This window comes from Sturnira hondurensis, unplaced genomic scaffold, assembly GCF_014824575.4.
Source record: "Sturnira hondurensis isolate 20B ecotype Veracruz unplaced genomic scaffold, ASM1482457v3 Scaffold0013559, whole genome shotgun sequence".
NCBI classification, from domain to species: domain Eukaryota; kingdom Metazoa; phylum Chordata; class Mammalia; order Chiroptera; family Phyllostomidae; genus Sturnira; species Sturnira hondurensis.
This window is the reverse complement of record NW_028086190.1, coordinates 1,976,422-1,997,025: the sequence shown is the minus strand read 5'-3', so window position 1 is coordinate 1,997,025 and position 20,604 is coordinate 1,976,422. Positions and strand designations below refer to the sequence as shown.

Genomic DNA, 20,604 nt, shown 5'->3' with positions numbered 1-20,604 from the left:
GCGGTCAAAGAACAATTAGACTGTAGGAAGAGGTGAAACAAAAATCTTCCTTCGGCAGTAGAAGTGACAAAAGTATACATAGGGGACAGATAAACAGAGAATTGTGAGAGAGGTTTAAAAACAGGCAAGAAGCAACAACAGCAGGTAATTTTTATTATGCAAACAGACATAAGTCCATTAACAATACGCAAAACTTTTTTACAATCAACTTGGCTAAAACTTTAGCTTTTTGCGCGGGACACAAAACTTATTACCTGAATAATTCTGGAACCATTGTGATGACCTTGCAAAGAGAAGAGTAATATTTTTATAAAGACAACCAGTTCTTGAACTTTCACCAATCCATAATACATAGAGATGATCACATCTCACATCAAAGTAGCACAACTCATTAATCTTCCTTATTTTATTGTTTCAAGCAACATTTAAACTCAAGTGTAGTTCACTACTTCCCTTGGTTTGAATTTCCTGCAAGCAGGATTAGATTTGTCATCCATGTATACGTGCCAACCCAGAGAATGTGTTTTTCACTCAAAGAGTAAAATTAATGTGATTTTTATAACAGGAATTAAATATTGTCCTGCCTCTGACCTTTTACTCCTTTCCAGCCATGTCCCTGCCCCCGGATTCCCATTCACAGTATATCCTGGGCTCCAATTATGCCCATTTTTTTATAATTCCCCAATGCACCATACTGGCACATCTCTGTACCTTGGTACATGCTGTTTTCCATAGCTGGAACACCTTCTCCTCTTTCTGTTTCCTGACCAATAATCCTGGTTAATTTCTAGTCACCCTCTAAGGCTCAGCTCAAGTATCACTTTCTCTAGAAGAACTTTACTATTACAAAACTGCAATGAATATCCTTGTATATGTGTTGTTTTTCCTTATATATAAGGTCTGCCCATAATGTAACCACCCATGTTATATGAAAAATAGAGATATTTATTGAAGAAGATACAGGATATAAGAAATAGTGTATACAGGACAATGATGCCTCAGTCCCCTTTAAAGTAGGCACCTTGGGGCCTCACACAGTTCTCCCGATCACCATCAAGTGCTCCATTGTATTTTCCTGAATCTCACTGACAGTCCGAAATCTCTCCCCTTTCTTTTTTGTTTTGGGAAAAGCCAGAAGTTGCAGGGTGCCAAATCTGAGCTACAGTGGGGCTGAATCACCTGAGTGATTTGATGTCTTGCAAAAAAACTCTGCACGAGATGTGATTTATGAGCGGGCACCTTGTGGTGATGAAGTGGTCAATCTCCAGTTGCCCATAGCTGTGGCCTTCTGAGTCATCCAAAAAGTTTCCATGGAGGAATGTTCACCCTTAACACAAAATTTGCTGCGGATTTGTTGTTCTACTCACTCAGTCATTTTGAAGGCAGTGACTACACAGTACACACGCTCACTCAGCAACATCCACTGACACCACTGACTAGCATAGTGAAGTCACTGTTCACACGAGCACATTCCGCTCCACTCTCCTTGGCTGCCGGATTACATCAATGTGGCACAAACCGATTTCATTATACTAACCCTGGTTGGACTTTTTATGGACAGACCTCATATGTCTTTACAGACATTTCTGACTTTCCCCTTAGTGAAAATTATTATAAGTGAAATTATTGTGACAGAAATTACTCACATGTATAAGGATCTTAATACACTACAAGAGCTTTCTGCCTTAAATAGTAGGAATGGTACAATATTCATACAATCAGTCAGTTCCTGACTTGCAGAAAATGTGCAAACAAGTGGCTGCTTCTGCTTCACTCCTCTGGCTACTGAGCTCTCCTGGTGCTCAGACTGCTTCCTTTACATAAAAGCCCCTGTTTCTGTTTTTGGAGTGGCCTCTAGCATCTGGTGCTCCTTTTTCTCTTGCTATAAATTTCTCCTTCTGACCCTCTGTGCCCAGGAGCTGTCTACCTATTACCCAGACCCTATTGAGACAGGCCAGTAAGCCAGGACAAGTGGAGTAGGGAAAGTGAGACAAATAGCTGAACAAAATGGCCAAGCAATTTACAGCCAGATACAAAAGGCCACCTCCCTAGAGATAACATCTAAGCTTCAGTCCTATTTCAGCTCCAGGCCCAGAAAAGCAGCAAAACCAGGTGCGTAACTGCCATGACTAACGACCTTGCTGTCCTGGTACTGACCAATCAGTGGAGACCATGACCATGAAGGAGCACACCTGGAAAAGCTGATGAATATTCTGCTGAAATCCTCCCCTGAGACCTCCTCTAAGATTCCTGCCTACAAATGAGAGATAAAAGACTCAAGACAAAGGACCCAGGGCTCTTGCTCAATGGGGAGCAGCCCACACCATTCCCTTGTCCCTCTTATCTCCTCACTTTCCCCCACGGATATGCATCTCCTAAACTCTGAGGGTCCCCATAATACTTTCAACCAGGGGAGCAATGGGCAGCAGCAGCTCATCTCAGGCTAATCCCCCAACCTTGTCCCCAAGGACCTCTTTTCTCTGACTTCTCAGTGAGCTAAGACAGCTCAGCCTGAAATCTCCTGTGGCTTCTTCTTTGCTGAGCCCTTCCTTCTTTCACTGTCCCCAGCTGTAATAAACATACCCTCATAGTCACCTGGACTTGTGATGTGAAATCTTTCCTATGTGAAGTCAAGAACCCATACTCTGCAGACTGGCCCTATGCAGACTCACTCAGGGCCAGATCCCCTGTTGTATAACACTACTACTCATGCCAGTGGGAAGCTCCAGACTGTAGAATATCAGATTAAGGGTAGCCAAAAGGTCAGATTTCAAGGACTTCAAGGAGCCCTGAGGCTATGATTTACTACATCAGTGACTTTCAAGGTAATGCCCTAGGATTTTTCAGAGATGCTTTAGGGGCCTCTAAAGGGTGAGAGGGTAGGAGAGAGAAGGCCAAAACTCTGGAGGCCGCCTCTTGCATGTCAGTAAGGGGCTAGTTTGTCTATTTGATATGTATTGTGCTCAAGTAAGTTTTCATTTAAAAAAAGAACAAAAACAAGCAAAAAAAATAACAAACAGGCAAACAAACAACTCCAAGGTATAAAAATGTTTAACAAGAGTTATGAGTTTGCTAAGCTTTGGTGGGCTGGCCTAGGAACATCATCTCACATTTATGTTTCAATTTTAGTCTCCTTTGGAAAATACATTAATTCATTTATTCCTAAAGTGACCAATTCGGCCTGGCTTGTCTGAGAATTTCTTGGTTTACCACTGAAAGGTCTGTTTCCTGGGAATCCTATTGGTTCCGGCAGTGTCATCCTATTCCATCCATTCTTTGTATCCATGTATTAAATAGACCAATAAAATCACCAGCAATTACCATGTGCTAAGCATTCTATAAGGCATTGGACTATAAAAAAATTTTTTTACAAAGTCCCTGACATTGAGGAATTCACAGAGTAGTGGAGAACTACTAATGCTGAATTTTAAAAAGTTGGTAAATGACACTGGAGAGCAGTTGTCAAGTGTCATGTTATCCATCATAAAGAAAAATGGAGTATAAACACAAATATATTGTTTCTATAAATTACATTCATGTTCATAATAAAAGCTAAGACTATATGCCAAACATTGTTCTAAGCACTTACGAATATTAAATCAGTTAATTTCCACAACCTCCAGGTAGGTAGTATAATTATACCCAAGGTGAATTAAAAATGGCTGCAAATTCTTTTACATGCCTCCTATCAAGAGGTCTAATTCCTCATCCCTTGAAGCTGACCTGACCTTAATGACCTTAATGACTTGCTTGGTTAATAGAATACAGTAGGAGTGATATTCTTGGACCTCTGATGTTATATTATTAAATGTTTTTCTCTGGGTTAAGCCAGATGCCAAGTGAACAAACTCAAGTTAAACACATGAGAGAGAAATACCGGAGCATCCCCAGCTATTACAGACCTACTACTAGCCCAGGTGTGAGATGCTTTGAGTGAAGAAGCATACAGATAAGTCCAGCCCAAGTCACCATAAGATTGTAACCATATGAGAGATTCCAAATGATAACTCAGCTGAGCTCAGTTATCCCCCAAAACTTTGGAGGAAAATAACGAGGTGTTAAGTCATCAAGTTTTAGAGTGGTTTGTAATATAGCAATAGGTAAATTAGAACAATGTCTACTTTATTGACGAGAAAACTGAGATGCACAATGGTCAGGTAACTAGTCCAAATCAAAAACAGCTAGAAGGTGGCAGAGTCAGGATTTAAGCCCAGGCAGTTTAGCTCTGTTAGCTGTGTCAGTAATCATTGCATTGTTCTACCTCTGCATTAAAAAGCTTACACACACACACACACACACACACACACACAATTGAAAGAGTGAGAAGAAAAGAATAAAATGCCTAATTTTTAATTTTTGTATCTATCAGGGACCACATTGGATATTCCCAGGCACTGCTGTAGTTACAGAGAAACAAGTTATTTAAGTCTATGTGTTACCACCAGGGACAATATCGGAGAGGAGGACATCTAAGTTAGATTTTCTTTTTATTCTCACCCAAGGACATTTTTTAAAAATTACTTGTAGGGAGAGAGGAAGGGAGAGTGGAAGGGGGAGGAGAAACATCAGTGTGAGAGTGAAGCATTGATTGGTTGCCTCCTGTACATGCCTAAACTGGGATCTTATGCGCCAGGACCTGAGGTTGAACTCACAACCCAGGTATGTGCCCTGACCAAGAATTGAACCTGCAACCTTTTGGTTACAGATGATGCTCCAACCAAATGAGCCACACCAGCTAGGGCACTAAGTTGAATCTTGAAGGATGACAAGATTATTTTGCAAGGAAGGGGTGAGAAGGCAGTGGAGGTGCAATACATTTAGACTGTTGGGTACAAGGAGAAAGGAGCTGATGCTGGGAAGGTATGCTAGAGTAAGGTAGTGAAGGGCTTTTACAAGGAGCACAGGAGTTTGGATTTCATTCTGTAAGCACTGGGAGCAATTTAAGGTTTTTCAACAAAGATACAATGTGATAGATAAAATATAATTTTGGAGATAGCTGCAGAGGAAAGATAGAAACCAAATAGGCAAATGCTATAGAACAGGTGCAAGAGGATGATGACCTAAGGAAGTAGAAGAGACAGAAGAGGAGATATTCTTGAAGTATGACTGACAAGCCTGGGCAACCAATTAGATAACAGGGATATGAGAGAGGCCACCCTCTGAGATGACTTCAAAGTCTCTAGTTTGGATGACTGGTTGAAGCTTTACCTGTAGCTCAGTAATGTTTCAAGAGTCAGCACGTCACCTGCTTTCTGAAGACAAACAAGTGTTCAAAGCGAAATGAAGATACTGCTCAAGTGGGTCAGAAAACCAAATTATTTATAGAAAGATACCCCATGTTTATGGATTGAAAGACAATGTCGTTAAGATAGCAGTATTTATTCCCCCACACTGACCCACACATTCAATAGAACCCTATGAAAATCCCAGCTGTCTTTTTTTTTTTCAGAAATGAACCTGCAAAAGCTGATTCTAAAAATATGAAATGCAAGGCATTCAGAACAGCTAAAACAACCTGGAAAAAGAAGAAAATTGGATGATGCACAAATCCTCATTTTGAAAATTTATAGAAATTTATAATAATCAAGATGGTGTGGTACTGGCATAAAGATAGATAGTTCACTAAAATAAAATTGATAGTCCAGAAACAAAACCTTACACTTACAATAAATTGATTTTTGACCAGGATGCCAGTCAATTCAGGGGAAAAAGAGGAGTCTTTCCAATAAATGGTGCTGGGACAAATGTATGTCACATACAAAACAATAAAGTTGGGCCCCTGCCTCATACTATACATAATAATTTACTCAAAATGGACCATAGATCTGAATGTAAAAGCTAGAATCATAGCATTTCTGGGAGAAAATACAAGTGTAAAGTTTCAGGATCTTGGATTAGATGGTGTTTTAGATATGACACCAAAAGCATAAACAGCTAAAGAAGAAATAGATATATTGGTATATAGATAAATGTATAGCTTTTTTTGTTTCCAAAGAGAGTGAAAAGACAAACCACAGAATAGGAGAAAATATTTTTAAATCACATGTTTGATAAGGGAATTCTTTACATATCTTAGATATGTGATGGAAATGTGGAAAAAATGTAACTCATATACTTGTATGCCATTGTTCATAGCAGTATTATTCACAATAGCCAAAAGGTGGAAACAACTCAAGTGTCTGTCAACAGATGAACAAAAGGTGGTATAGTCAGCTATAAAAAGGAATGGAGCGTGGATACATGCTACAACATGGATGAACCTTGAAAACATGCGAGAGAAAAAAGCTAGACAAAACAGTCACATATTGCATAATTCCACTTATATTAAATATCAAGAATAGGCAACCCACAGAGGTGGAACATAGATTAGTGGTTGTCAGAGGTTGGGGGATGCGGAATGGGGAATGACTGCTAATGGATATGGGGTTTCTTTTGGGGGGTGATGAAAATATTCTGGAATTAGAGGTGATGATGATTGCACAACCCTGGGAATAGACTAGAAGCCGTAAGTTCTACACTTTAAATTAGTGAATTATATGGTGTATTAGTCAGAATTCTCCAGGTAAACAGAACCAATAGGATATATATGTAGATATTTATGAGGAAGTTTATTAGAAGAATTGACTCACATGGTTACAGGGGCTGAGAAGTCCCACAATCTGCCAACCGCACGCTGGAGAACCAAGAGAACACGTGGTATAACTTGGTCTGAGTGTGAAGGCCTGTGAATCGGGGGAGCTGATGGTGTAACCCCTAATCTGGACGTTCCAGTTCAAGAGAAGCGAAATTCTGCCTTTCTTCCTCTTTACGTTCTGGTCCAGCCCTCAGTGGACTGGATGATGCCCACCCACCCACACTGAGGGCAGATTTTCTTTTCTCTATCTACTGAATCAAATGCTAATCTCTTTCAGAAACAATCTCACTAATACACCCAGAAATAATGTTTTGCCAGCTATGTAGGCGGCCTTTAGCCCAGTCAAATAGACTCATGAAATTAACCATCACATATGGTATGTGAATTGTATCTCAATAAAGCTGTGAAGTTTACCAAGATTTGGGTGATAATCACTCAGTGACTACACATAATTTTCAGTGTAAGGGTAGGAAATGTGTCATAAAAATGTAACAGAGATCGAATGGAACAAGGCAAGTTCTATCTTTCTAAGTATAAAATTTATATTTTTATACCACGAGTTAGTGTCTAATATAAAATTCCATTATTAAGGAGTATTTAAATATTACATTTAAATGTTGTCAGTGTCAGATATCCTTCCCTTAGCTTTTCTACAGATGTAGAATTTTAGCTCTGGCTCAAACTCTATAGGTAAAATGAGAACAGAAAAATACGACTCTCTTAAACGACAGATATGAAAGTAAGATTAATTCGAAGGCAGCATGGTGAAATGATGTAAACATTTTTTGGTAGATATAAAACTCATTTTTCAAATAAGACCTAAATTGAAAGTCTAGCATGTGGAACAGGTGAAAATAGCATTGTGTAAATGGAACTCCTCTGGGTGAGGTATGGAGGAAGGAAGCCTTTGCCTCTGATCTTCCAAACAAAAATAACCCAATCCCGTCAGATCAAAGCAGCTCCTTAGTGTTTCCTGGAACAAAACTTAAAGGTGTGGCGACTCAGCCACTGTCTTTGGCAAAGCACAGAAATTCCAGGGGCTTCTGTTTCCCATCTGTCAGATGAGGGGTTAAACTAAAACTATTGAAAGCCCCTTTCTATTCTCAAAGTCTGTAAGTATGTGGCCTGAAAACAGCTAATAGAAAACTGAGTAGCAACTGGCTTCTAAAATGTTTTTTTTTTTAATTTTTTGTTTATCTTTAGAGGGGAAGGGAAGGAGAGAAGGAGAGGAATATCAATGTATGGTTGCCTTTCGTGAGTCCCCTGCTAGGAACTGGCCTGCAACCCAGGCATGTGCCCTGACTGGGAATCAAACTGCGATCGTGTGGTTCACAGGCCCATGCTCAATCCACTGAGCTACACCAGCCAGGGCTGGCTTCTAAAATGTTTATCAATCACCTCAGAGCTTAAGGAATTCAAAAATCAAAGCAAGCCTTACGCTATAACCACTTTTTCCAAACCTATAAAATAAACAGCAAACTGTGGATTAAAATAGAGAATAGGGAAAAGGCTTATATCAAAGTCAATGAAATAGTCTGAGCAAAGGGCAGCTGGTTTACGTTGATCTTTCTTATCTCTTAGATAAAGGTAGTTAATGGACCATAAACACAAACAAAGGATCTGGTATCCTAGCACGAGAAAGTGGGGCGGGGCAGGGGGGGCCAATACAGAACTTCCCTCCAGGGAAGCAGCACCTCAAGGAGAAACAGAACAAAGAGTTTCTTTTGAGACCAAGAATGGGCCCTACCTCAAACAGCTGATGGTTTGAGTTTAAGTCCTAAGAACCAGAAACCAGTTGAAGAACTGGGGTGGGTGAAGCAGAGACTGTGCTGGCTAAGGTGCTGCCGGTACAGGAAGAGGCAGCTCTCACACAAACACCTGAGGGAGAGAGCAGATTTACTTCTAAAGACGTGCTTTCTTTCATACACAAAGCAGGATCTGTGGACTGGTGGAATGAACAGCACTAGAGAGTTTACCAGAAATAAAGAATCTCAGGACCAACCTGCCGCTGTTGAATCATAATCTGCATTTTAACGAGATCCCTGGTGATTTTGCATTGAAGTTGAGGTGTAGCTTCACAAAGATAACCATGCTGGCTATACCTAGTGATAGGGAAAACTCCTGAGCACTCAACCAATTGTGTCTGAGTTTGATCAATCTTTTTGTTTAAATTTTATTTATTGATTTCAGAGAGAGAGAGAGAGAGAAAGGCGGGGGGAGAGAGAGAGAAAGAAACACTAGCTGCTGTTCCATCCACTCACTCACACATTCACTGGTTGCTTCTTGTATGTGCCTTGGCTGGAGATGGAACCCCAAACCTTTGTGTACAGGGCCCAACCAATCAAGCTACCCAACCAGAACCAGTTTCATCAATCTTACTAAAGAAAAGGCTAAAAGTTAAAAAACTGAACTTCATGCTAAAAATGACTAAGATCATCCTTCAAGACTGGAAAAAGTCAGTATAAGCACATATTAATTCTAAATAATCTTGATATGTTTTAGGTAAAGATGATACAAGATTAATCAATCCAAAGAGTTCCCATTTCACAAGACAAACATCTTTTTTCCCCTCTTTTTACTATAGCTATAAGAGTAATGGATGCTGACTAAATTTACTGCAATAATCATTTCCCAGTATATACATCAAACCATTGTGCTGTATAACTCAAACTTAGAGTGATGTATGTCAATTATATCTCAATAAAATTGAGGTGGGAAAAGATTAATCAGTGGAAAGAAGATGAGTTCTAGCATTCTCACTAGTGTGGACCCCGAGATGAAAGATTCATTTCACATGAATCCTGAGAAGGAATTTATCTGGTGAGATGAACTCCCCATGGTCAACTGAGGGCACAAGTTTTAAAAATAATAAAAGTCTATTGGTCATTTGCTGACACGGACTCCCAGGAAGAACCTTAGACTAAACTCCAGGCATCCCGTACGTACTCTGCCCTCATTGGTTATTAAATCTGAGTCAACCACTGGAGGGGTCTATGTCCATCTTTCCACCAACAGACATAGACCTACGCTCTCCAATCAGAACTGCACAATTATAGTCTCATTTGCATCTATACGAATAAGAACTGATATATAACAACTCATTAAAATTCATAATATCGACCAATCAGAACTGCATGATTCAGGCCAATGAGAACTGAATGAATTTGGATACCTCATTGCATGAAGTTGGATCAATTGGGGACCTAGGTGGGGAACTTTATATATAAAAGTTGTTCTCCCCTTTGTCTCTATGGAGTGTACTTTCAGTTTCCACCAGAAGCTGTGTTTTCTCAGTTTACAAACTGTTCACATGAGTAAAGGTCCTCTATTCTCTAATATTCCTTTTTAGGAATTTTTGTTGACACTATCTAGTAAATCTTCCCTGTAAGACTCATGAGAACTGGGTCTATATCTATTTCACAGTTACCTAACACTGCTTTACATATTATCAATAATACACAGAGATCTCATCAGATCACTGGGGAGAAGTAGGCAGGGGCCATAGGAGTAGGTGGGCTGAGGCAGTAGTAAACAGCCTAGGATGGGATTGGCTGAGAAACCGAATGCCTTCAGAGAGCAAGAAATTAGAAAGAAGTTACCAGTATATGCCTGAGGCAGGAGTACCCACCAGGGACTGCCCAGCTAGGAATTTATAATCAAATCAGCCACGTGAGGTTACTTTCCCTAGGACTTCTTTTTTCATCCACAACAGGAACACACCAGACAAGAAGCTCCATGAGAGGAGAGCCCATGGTCTGGTTTGTTCACTATAATATCCCTCTCATAAATTTAGTATATGCCTAGAACATTGCTTAGGAAATACAAGGTAGGGCAAAAGTCGGCTTACAGTTGCAAGTATGCAAAACACAGCTTAGTCTCATATTATTATTAATATATTATACTATTTGCCATATAAACAATTGTAAACCTACTTTTGCCCCACCCTATATTTGAGTAAATGTGTTACAGAAAAATGAAGCGACCAGACACCGAGGGTTCAGGAGCACGATCTTTATTTACGTGCATGGGCCCAGAGAAGGGTGATCTCGAAATTCTGAGCCCTGAACAAAGGGTTCTTGGGGTTTATATAGCCTGCAGGACCTTCCTGTCTACGTGGTAAAGCGAGTTACAGAAGCAGAATGCGGAAGTTATGTCTATTTCCTTATTTGGGGATATCTGAGGTGCTGTGCCTCTCTTTGGCTGCGAGGCAGAAACAGGTTACAGAAGCGGAATGCGGAAGTTAGACTCTCCTACGGGGCGTTCTTAGGCTAGTGGAAAGGGGGCTTTTCTCTATCAAATGAAAAAATGAATAAGTAAAAGGAAGACAAGTCAATTATTCATAAATATACCTAAAAATGAAACAGAGAAACCTACCTTTCTTTAATCCCTGGGCTCCCACGAAACCAAGGTTGAATTTACCTAACATTGAAAAGGGTCTTGAAGCTGATGTGAGTAAATATCACATAATGCTTACCATCATAACTTAATCATTTTAAGTTAAATTTCAATTGTTTAAATTATACCATAAAATGGGGTAAACTTTAACCTAAAATGGGTCTGTCTTACACATTTCTGTTTCTGACATACTTTTAGAAATGTGACTTATATTGTCTATAAAAAAGGCCCTCTCACATGAACAAGTATAAAAGACACATGGACAATAACTAAGGGTGGGGGGTGGAAAGGGGGAGGGAGGCGGGGAGCATGGGGTGGGGGGCGGGCAGGGTTGGGAATATAAGACAGAAACCTGTACTTGAACAAGAACTAAATAAAAATTATATTTTAAAAAAAAAAGGCCCTCTGCATGAATCCTGCCATAGAAGGTCTGGGCAGTATTAGAAAAATAAGTTTATTTTTTGCCTTTTCAGGATTCTTAAAATATATTTTATTGATTATGCTACTATAGTTGCCCCAACTTTTTTTAATCCTCTTTATCTCCCTCATTCCTGTACCCCACCACCCTCCAGCATTACTCTCCCCACCCTTAGTTCATGTCCACGGATTATACATATAAGTTCTTTGGCTTCTCCATTTTCTATACTATTCTTAACATCCCCCTGTCTATTTTGTACTTACCAATTATGCTTCTTATTCCCTGTACCTTTATTCCCATTGATAACCCTCCATGTGATCTCTATTTCTGTGATCCTGTTCCTGTTCTATTGTTTGCTTAGTTTGTTTTTGTTTTAGTGTCAGTAGTTGATAGTTGTGAGTTTGTTGTCATTTTACTGTTCATAGTTTTGATATTCTTTTTCTTAGATAAGTTCCCTTAACATTTCACATAATAAGGGTTTGGGGATGATGAACTCCTTTAACTTTACCTTATCTGGGAAGCACTTTATCTGTCCTTCTATTCTAAATGATAACTTTGCTGGACAGAGTAATCTTGGTTGTAGGTTCTTACCTTTGAATACTACTTTCCAGCCCCTTCTTGCCTGCAAAGTTTCTTTTGAGAAATCAGATGATAGTCTAATGGGAACTCTTTTGTAGGTAATTGTCTCCTTTCTTCTTTCTCCTTTTAAGATTCTCTCTTTATCTTTAATCTTGAGTAAGTTATGTGTTGGCATGTTCCTCCTTAGGTCCAATTTCTTTGGGACTCTCTGAGCTTCCTGAACTTCCTGGAAGTCTACTTCCTTTGTCAGATTGGGGAAGTTTTCCTTCATTATTTTTTCAAATAAGTTTTTAATTTCTTGCTCTTCCGTTTCTCCTCCTGGTACCCTTATAATTCGGATCTTGGAATATTTAAAATTGTCCTGGAGATTCCTAAATCTCTCCTCGGTTTTTAAAAAATTCTTGTTTCTTTATTCTGTTCTGGTTGAATGTTTACTTCTTCCTTCTGTTCCAAAACATTGATTTGAGTCCTGGCTTCCTTCCCTTCACTGTTGGTTCCCTGCACATTTTCCTTTATTTCACTTGAGCATCCTGATTACCAGTGTTTTGAACTCTGCATCAGATAGGTTGTCTATCTCCTCATCCTTAGCTCTTTTTCTGGAGTTTTGACCTGTTCTTTCATTGAGCCATATCTCTTTGTCTCAGTGTACCTATTGTAAGGGGCGGAGCCTTAGGTATTTGCCAAGAGTGGGGCAACCTGCTTTGTTAAGTTGTGTTGTTGTATGTGGGGGAGGGGTCAGATAGGAAACACTATCACTTGCTCAGCTCTCACTCTGATTTCCATCACTTCCCTCGTTTCCCACAAGCATATGGTGCTCTTTCAGGTGCTGATTAGCAGATGAGTGGGTTTGTGTATGTTCTAGGACACCATGGGCTTCTCCAATGGACTCTCCCGTGAGGCTGGGAGTTTCAAGTCTTTAGTTTCCCCTGCTGAAACCCTGAATTCCATGGAGTGTCTAGCTCTACAGTTGTTATTCTCGGCTATTGACACACAAATGTGGGACTGAATGGTCTGCCAGCCACTGTCTCACCAGCATGGTCCACCACCCAGGCTGCTATCTCCACCTCTCCTACCAGCCCCCTCCTTCCAGTCTGGATGAACATTTCTTTATCTCCTTGGTTGTCAGACTTCCCATGCAGGAAATCATTCAGGCAGTTCTGGCTGCTTTTTGTTTTTAAATTGGCTGTTATCCTTCTTTTGGTTGTGCTAGGAAATAAAGCATTTCTACCTACTCCTCCATCTTGGCTACAACTCCCTCAGGATTTTGTTTTTTCGTACCACAAGCACACGAAGTCATAGAAGTCATAACTTTGTTAGTAAGAGAAACAGTGCAGTTAGCTGAAATTACTCTCTTTTTTAAAAACAAGGTTTATACATTTATTTTAGAGAAAGGAAGGGAGAAAGAGAGAGAAGCTCACCACTGGTACATGGCCTGCAACCCAGGCATGTACCCTAGACTGGGAATCAAACCTGTGACCCTTTGGTTCCCAGGCCAGTGCTCAATCCACTGAGCCACACCAGTCAAGGCTATAGCTATGCTTTTGAAACACCAAAAAAGGTCCTTGTTTTTAGATGGTTACATTGTTAATTCCACAGTAGCCTTATAACATCATTACTGTTGTTCTTTCGGACTCAGACTGCCTTTGCTCTGGACACATTTGCTTGTGACATGACCAGTTGTAAGTTCTTAACTTCCACATCTGCTACATCAACCTATTTCCCTTCACCCACCTCTTGTACCGTTGGAGTCTGTGTGTTTTCTTGAATGTTGGAGACAGCTTCACCTTGAACTTTCAATTTCTCAGGATCTACTAGTTGTGCTTGCTGAGATAAATCCTCGATCCTGGCTTCCCACAAAACTATGGAGGTATCTGAAGCTGGACTCTTTAGACATCTGGTTTTGTGATGACAAAAAGGATATTCTTGGATTTCCTGATAGTGACCCTAGTAACCCCTGTCACCTGTCGAAGACCCTGTTCGGATGTAGCCCCCCCATGCCTTCTTCTCACTGGGCTCTGTTTTGCTTTACTGACTGATTCTTCATCAATTTCAGCTGCTGCTACCAGCTGGGGTTGTTGTGTGGTTGCCTGGTACTGATTCATCACTCAGATTCCGTTCCAGACAATGGCTCAGCCTGGGGCTGGGGCAACTCCTGCTCTGCAGGAGGAAGGGTTTCTGTGGCTTCACCTGGCATTTTGTGCAAGGAGGGAAGAACCAAAATGGCGTCAGAAAGAGGAGCACCAGGACTTCAATTTAAAAAATATTTAAAACCAACTAAGCTCATAGCTCAGTTTGTTGAGGGTCATCCTGCAAAGTAAAGGGTCGCCGGTTCCATTCCTGGTCAGGGCACATGCCTGGGTTGCAGGCCTGGTCCCCGGTTAGGGTATATGCAGGAGGCAACCGATTGATGTTTCTCCTATACATCGATGTTCCTCCCCCTCTCTGTCTCTCTCCCTTCCTCTCTCTCTAAAGATAAATAACTAAAATCTTAACAATTTATTTTAGTGTAATATTTGATACATAAAAAAGAATGTGTTATGTGAACATGTGTTATAATAAGGTGTGTTCTGCTTAAGAACAAGAACATTAACATTTATTTCCTTTGGTGATCTTATACATATTTTGAAAGATTTTGGCTTCTAGTTACCTGGCATTAATGTAAAAGGCTTGAGAAATACATATCCAATCAGGTGCTACCTGCTGACAATAGCTTTAGCTTTTACTATTCTTGGGCATATAAAATTTTTTACAGCATTTTTTCCTGATAATAAAAGTGTATATATTCGCTGCAGAAATTTTTGAAAAATATGGAAACATAAAGAAAATAAAAATAAAAATACCACTATCTTCACATAATTGTTAACATTTTTAAGTACACATGAGCATGCACTCATGTGTGCACACATGCTCACACACTAATACAGTTTATTGTGTTTCTTGAATTCTTTTGAAGACACAAATCTATGAATCCCTAATAATGGATCTTCAGGCACTGTAGCAGGCTGATGGGAAACTTATTGGTGTTAAGGTTTTCTCAAATTGTATTGAACAAAGCATTTGCATTCTAAAATCATAGCGTTATAGTGGTACTCTCATGTTCAGTTATTAAGTAACCCAAACAACTCTAAGGCCATGATGTGGGTGTAAATAATTGAACATTATAACTCAAACAGATTGGCATCAAATTCATATACTCACTAAAAGAAAAGTGTATTCAGCTAAATTCATGCTAAGTAAGCATATGCCTGATGCCTCAAGACATTCACATGTTCAGAGACATAAATTTATCTGGACTGATGGGTGGTGACAGAATCAGAAGGATTTTAACAGCGAAACGACATCAAAACAGAACTAATGTATAAGAAAAGTAGTTTATTCTAGTAAACTATCCATGAACCAGAAAATTACTGAGGCAATTGTGTCCGTATTTGGGCAGTAAATGAGGAGATGAGCATTAAGTGAAAGACAGGTCTCCAATGTGTATCACATGGATGTCTTTTCCAACTGAGTGATGGTAACTAGTCTAGCAGGTTCTTCTTGTCCTCTTTGGGGGTGGGGGGGGAAGCCTGTAAAAACAGATAACTCTTGCACAATGTTTTTTTTATTGACACATTTTGGTTTGTATGTGAGGACCCTCGACCTAAGAACTGATAATATCTAAAGATAGTATCTATGGACTAAGAAAGATGCTTTCCCAGCTAAGTAAATAATTCACGGGGGGTTTCAGTCTCTAGGACATAGGGAATAATATTTCAGTTTAAGAGGTGTGTGGGTGGAGCTTGGGGGGTGTCAAATTCAAGAATTTTAACTGAGACACAAGCTTAGGATGGAAAAATAGCTCAGAAAGATGCCAAAGACAGGTCCCAAAATATGAGAAACCAAATATACTAAAATCAGAATCCAAAGCTAAGTTCACAAATCAGCGTCATGGCAGAAAAGGCCACCAGTAAGATTAAGGATACAAAGAAAGTGCAGGAGAATTGATATCAAATAGTAAGCTTCTATACATTTTTCTAAAGAGGGCTAAAAATATAAATAGTCACCTACATGAGTGGGTCTGGCAAGCTTTGAGGGGAACGAGGTCAATTTGTCCTTCACGAGGCCAAATGTTCATGTCTGGCAGCCAACCTTGAATCCTGACTATATAGTATGTTATGGATTACATCAGCCAGTATAGGCATTTAGCAAACAAAACTAAGCAAATAAATTAAAACACCTTACATTTGTTTAAATTGTTATGTTGAGAATGTTTTCAGTTGTCATGTCTTTAGGTAGAAAAGATTGTGTGACTCACTTAAAAGATCATCACTTGTAGATTTNCGAGGCCAAATGTTCATGTCTGGCAGCCAACCTTGAATCCTGACTATATAGTATGTTATGGATTACATCAGCCGGTATAGGCGTTTAGCAAACAAAACTAAGCAAATAAATTAAAACACCTTACATTTGTTTAAATTGTTATGTTGAGAATGTTTTCAGTTGTCATGTCTTTAGGTAGAAAAGATTGTGTGACTCACTTAAAAGATCATCACTTGTAGATTCATCAAAGAATTATCATTTGTATGCTATAACAAGCTATTGCCAAAAATCTAAAAATAATAGCCCAATCTTGCAAAAATCATTACATGGGTGATGTTTCACTACAGCTTTAGATTTCAAATTCAGCCTCCTGGTCATTGTTTGTTCCTTTGGGTTTAACAGCTATAAATGTTGTTAGGTGCACCCTGGCTGCTGTGGCTCTGTTGACTGAGCACCAGCCTTCAGACCAAAGGGTCACCAGTTTGATTCCCAGTCAGGGCACATGCCTGGGTTGCAGGCCAAGTCCCCAGTAGGGGACACACATGAAAGGCAACCACACATTGATGTTTCTCTCCCTCTCTTTCTCCCTCCCTTCCCCCCTCTCTAAAAATACAATTTTATTTATTTATTTATTTATTTATTTATTTATTTATTTATTTATCTTTTAGAGGGGAAGGGAAGAAGAGAAGGAGAGGAATATCAATGTATGGTTGCCTCTCGTGAGTCCCCTGCTGGGAACTGGCCTGCAACCCAGGCATGTGCCCTGACTGGGAATCGAACCGCGATCGTGTGGTTCGCAGGCCCACACTCAATCCACTGAGCTACACCAGCCAGGGCTAAATATACAATATTTTAAAAAATTATGTTTGGTGTTATCTTGATTAGGGCCATGTTGTCCAAACAACTGGACTTCAGGAGTAGGAATGGTTAGTCAAGAGGTAGGTTAACACATTTTTACATTTCTCTTCTCTCTAATATAAAAAAATATATAGGGCTATTGCTAAACACTATATTTAGATACAAAATCTATCAGGGCAAATTTTATTGAAAATATACACACAGGTTAAAATATAATACTTTACCACATTTCAAAATATATCACATTTTGGTTTTATGCCCGTACGGAGTAGGAAAGCTTCTTTGTAATTGACCCTAAATGTAAGTTTTATAAAGAGACTTTTGCCAAGATGGTCCCCACACTTCAGGCCAATCTAGTCTCAAAACTGCTCTGGTAATAAGAGCTCAATGAGGTTTCCCTCTAGCTTCATCAAGTCTAGACTGTCCTTGCTACAAAAAATTACTTCAAGAGTTAATTGAGGTTTTGTTCCCCTGCCTCCCACTCCCAGATCTGTTAAAGGTCCTTATCAGTTTCTTCTAACTGCTTTGTTCTTTTTCCACTTGGCTTTAGAATAAAGAAAAATTATAGTCACAAAGACACATGCATCCTTTTATTGACACAGAAAGCTCCAATCCACAGGGAGCCACTTGCTGTTTTTCTAAATAGAGAGCAAAGCTTCATTACCAGCAGAAATTCAGCTTTCCTCTGTTTGCCTTTGTTTCCTTCACAGTCTATTTCTGATCCATCATCTTATTTTTAAAGTTATACCAATGCATACTTTTTATTAAATATTTTATAAAAGCTTTTATTAGATTATTGTAATATGTGTTCATTGGAAATACAATTAAGCAAATTGTAGAAAATAAAGTCTCCATTATCTCACCAATCTTAGTGGCAGTATTTTTCAATAAATATATGTAGGCATATGAATATTCACAGTAATTGAAAAAGCAATCATCTGTGCATATCATTTTTTAGCCTGCACTTTTCCACATAAAAATACTTTCAACATCAATATTTAATATGATACATAGTAGTCCATCTCCTAAATGTCCTAAAATTCAGTTGTTAAATATTTGCTATTTTTAAAGATTTTATTTATTTATTTTTTAGAAAGGGGGGAAGAGAAGGAGAAAGAGAGGGAGAGAAACATCAGTGTGTGGTTACCTCTTGCACCCCCAACTGGTGACCTAGCCTGCAACCCAGACATGTGCCTTGACTGGGAATCGACCCGGGACTCTTTGTTTCGCAGGCCGGCATTCCTTCCACTGAGCCACACCAGCCACGGCTCCTATTTTATTTTTTAAGGGCAGAATTTAATCTTTATGCAGGCCACTGAAAGATGTGAAATAACACATAGGAATAAGAAACATATTGAGGGAGGTCAAGCTTCAGATAGTATGTGTAGTTTGGAACTGTTCCAGTATAGTTTTATTATAAAAAGTGCTACAATAACCAACCACATTTAAAAAGAGTTCTTAGCAGAAAAACAGTAAGACAAACTTACACCAAGCATAGTACACAACAAACAACTTTATTCCCCAGTAAAGGTCCCAAGAGTGCCGTCATGAACTTGCAATGTAGAGTCTTCAGAGGTAGTTTCTGGCACATTTTGATCTTCCTCTTGAAGCTTTGTACACAGACTCATTTTCATGGTTTTGGAGAGCTTCAGTTTTGTCCAAACCTCCACATTCTTCAATCATTATACTAAGTTTCTCAGTTTCACCCAATTTCTCAGCAGCCTAAAAGATACTTGAAATGGCATCAGAATAACCAAATAATTCTGACATCTTTCACAGTTAAGAGATTCATCAGTGGTTCTAGTATGTTACAATGAACAAGATATACAATCACTGCAACTGTTCCACCACTGGTATAGTTGGTCACAGCCCATGCAGCTTTGTTTTGAATCTTCAAGCCTGCCTTAGAAAGATGGCCAGTGAGGAATGGGACTAATCCATGATTCACAACTGTCTGCATAGGGTCCTGGCAGCCAGCTGTGATGTTTCACATTGTCTACATAGTTTCCTTCCGGAGTTCTTTAGCAGGCTTGGAAAAACAGCAAATGCTTCCACATCTGTTTATTTGTCCCAGTAACAATATTTCTTATGACTCTTAGCACAGGAGTCACAATTGGTAATTCAGTAGCTCCTAGGAACTTCACAAGTTGAGGTACAACTCCTGTTCTCATGACCTTTTCAATCTGTTCATTTGGACCATCAATAAAGTAAGTAGGAAGAATGTATCTATTGGGGTTGCACATTTCTTGTTGCAACAAAGGTTTGAATGTGTCCAGGTAAGATTACATAATTAACCACATGCTAAAGATGATATATCCGGAATTGCCTGAAGAGCCAAAAGTGTGTCAACTACACCAGTCGATTATCACTGCACATGTGATAATCAAGTCTTGGAAAACTGAACCATCACCAGCAGAGCCCATATGGCTTGTTCACTGATATGAACATGGGGGGATGTCAACAGCGAAATGAATGCTGGGATAACACCTGCATCTACTACAGCCTTGGTCTGTTCTGATGTCCAGGAAGCAAAGTTAGTGAGGGCTCAGGCAGACTCAAACCAATGAAACTACATTGAGTTCTGCCCAAGAAGGACACAGATTTTGGAATCAAACCAGCCTAGATTATATTGCCTATGGGTGGCTGGTTTTTTTCCTAGAATGTAATTCCTAAATAGCTTGAGTAGCTTGGAGCTGGCTTTCCAAATTGTTGCTATTTATGCCCCTGACATTGTCCTCAACAGACCAATTTACAGTGCCCTGGTTGTTGTGGGTTAGTTTTTTGTTTTTTTTCCCTTTCTCTTCAGCAGATAAGTAGCATCATCAGGAAATGAGCTTACATTCCTCCTTTTCAGCAGCTGGTCATTCCTAGCTCTTCTCAGCTCAGGCTTAACTTGTATTCGGCACCACCTCATGTCTAAACTGTCTTCGCCTTATTCTTACATCTGTTAAAGCAAGTACTTGGTGAATTAGCATTCCCGTTGGTGGGCATGGTTATGAGACAAAGGGAGAAAGCTATCCAGTTAGCTCAGGCTTTCACAGGAGACTATGGAGTGCAGTTCACAGGTATGCTACTCTGAAAACATCCACCACAGACAAGCCAAAAGATGGTGTGCAAATATTTTATAGGATTTAAACAATCCCAAAATGATCTTAACTAAAAATTAACTAAGATGTAATCTTACTTATGTTTTAGTTAAAATTTCTACAGAGGAACTCATTGGATAAAAAGCTATTTGTAGCCCTGGCTAGTGTGGCTCAGTGGTTGGATGCTGGCCTGTGAACCAAGAGGTTGTCAGTTTGATTCCTGGTTAGGACACATGCCCGAGTTGCGAACCAGGCCCACAGCTTGGGGCATGCAAAAGGCAACTGATCAATGTATGTCTCACACATTGATGTTTCTCTCCCTTTCCCTCTCCCTC

The 20,604-nt window shown here is 39.6% G+C and overlaps 2 pseudogenes; both read right to left on the bottom strand.

The window, feature by feature from the left end:
* Positions 1-13,570: 13,570 nt before the first annotated feature.
* Positions 13,571-14,220, bottom strand: LOC118997992 (nascent polypeptide-associated complex subunit alpha-like; annotated as a pseudogene).
* Positions 14,221-18,697: 4,477 nt separating this feature from the next.
* LOC118998038 (importin subunit alpha-1-like) lies at positions 18,698-20,262 on the bottom strand (annotated as a pseudogene).
* Between the last annotated feature and the right edge of the window lie 342 nt (positions 20,263-20,604).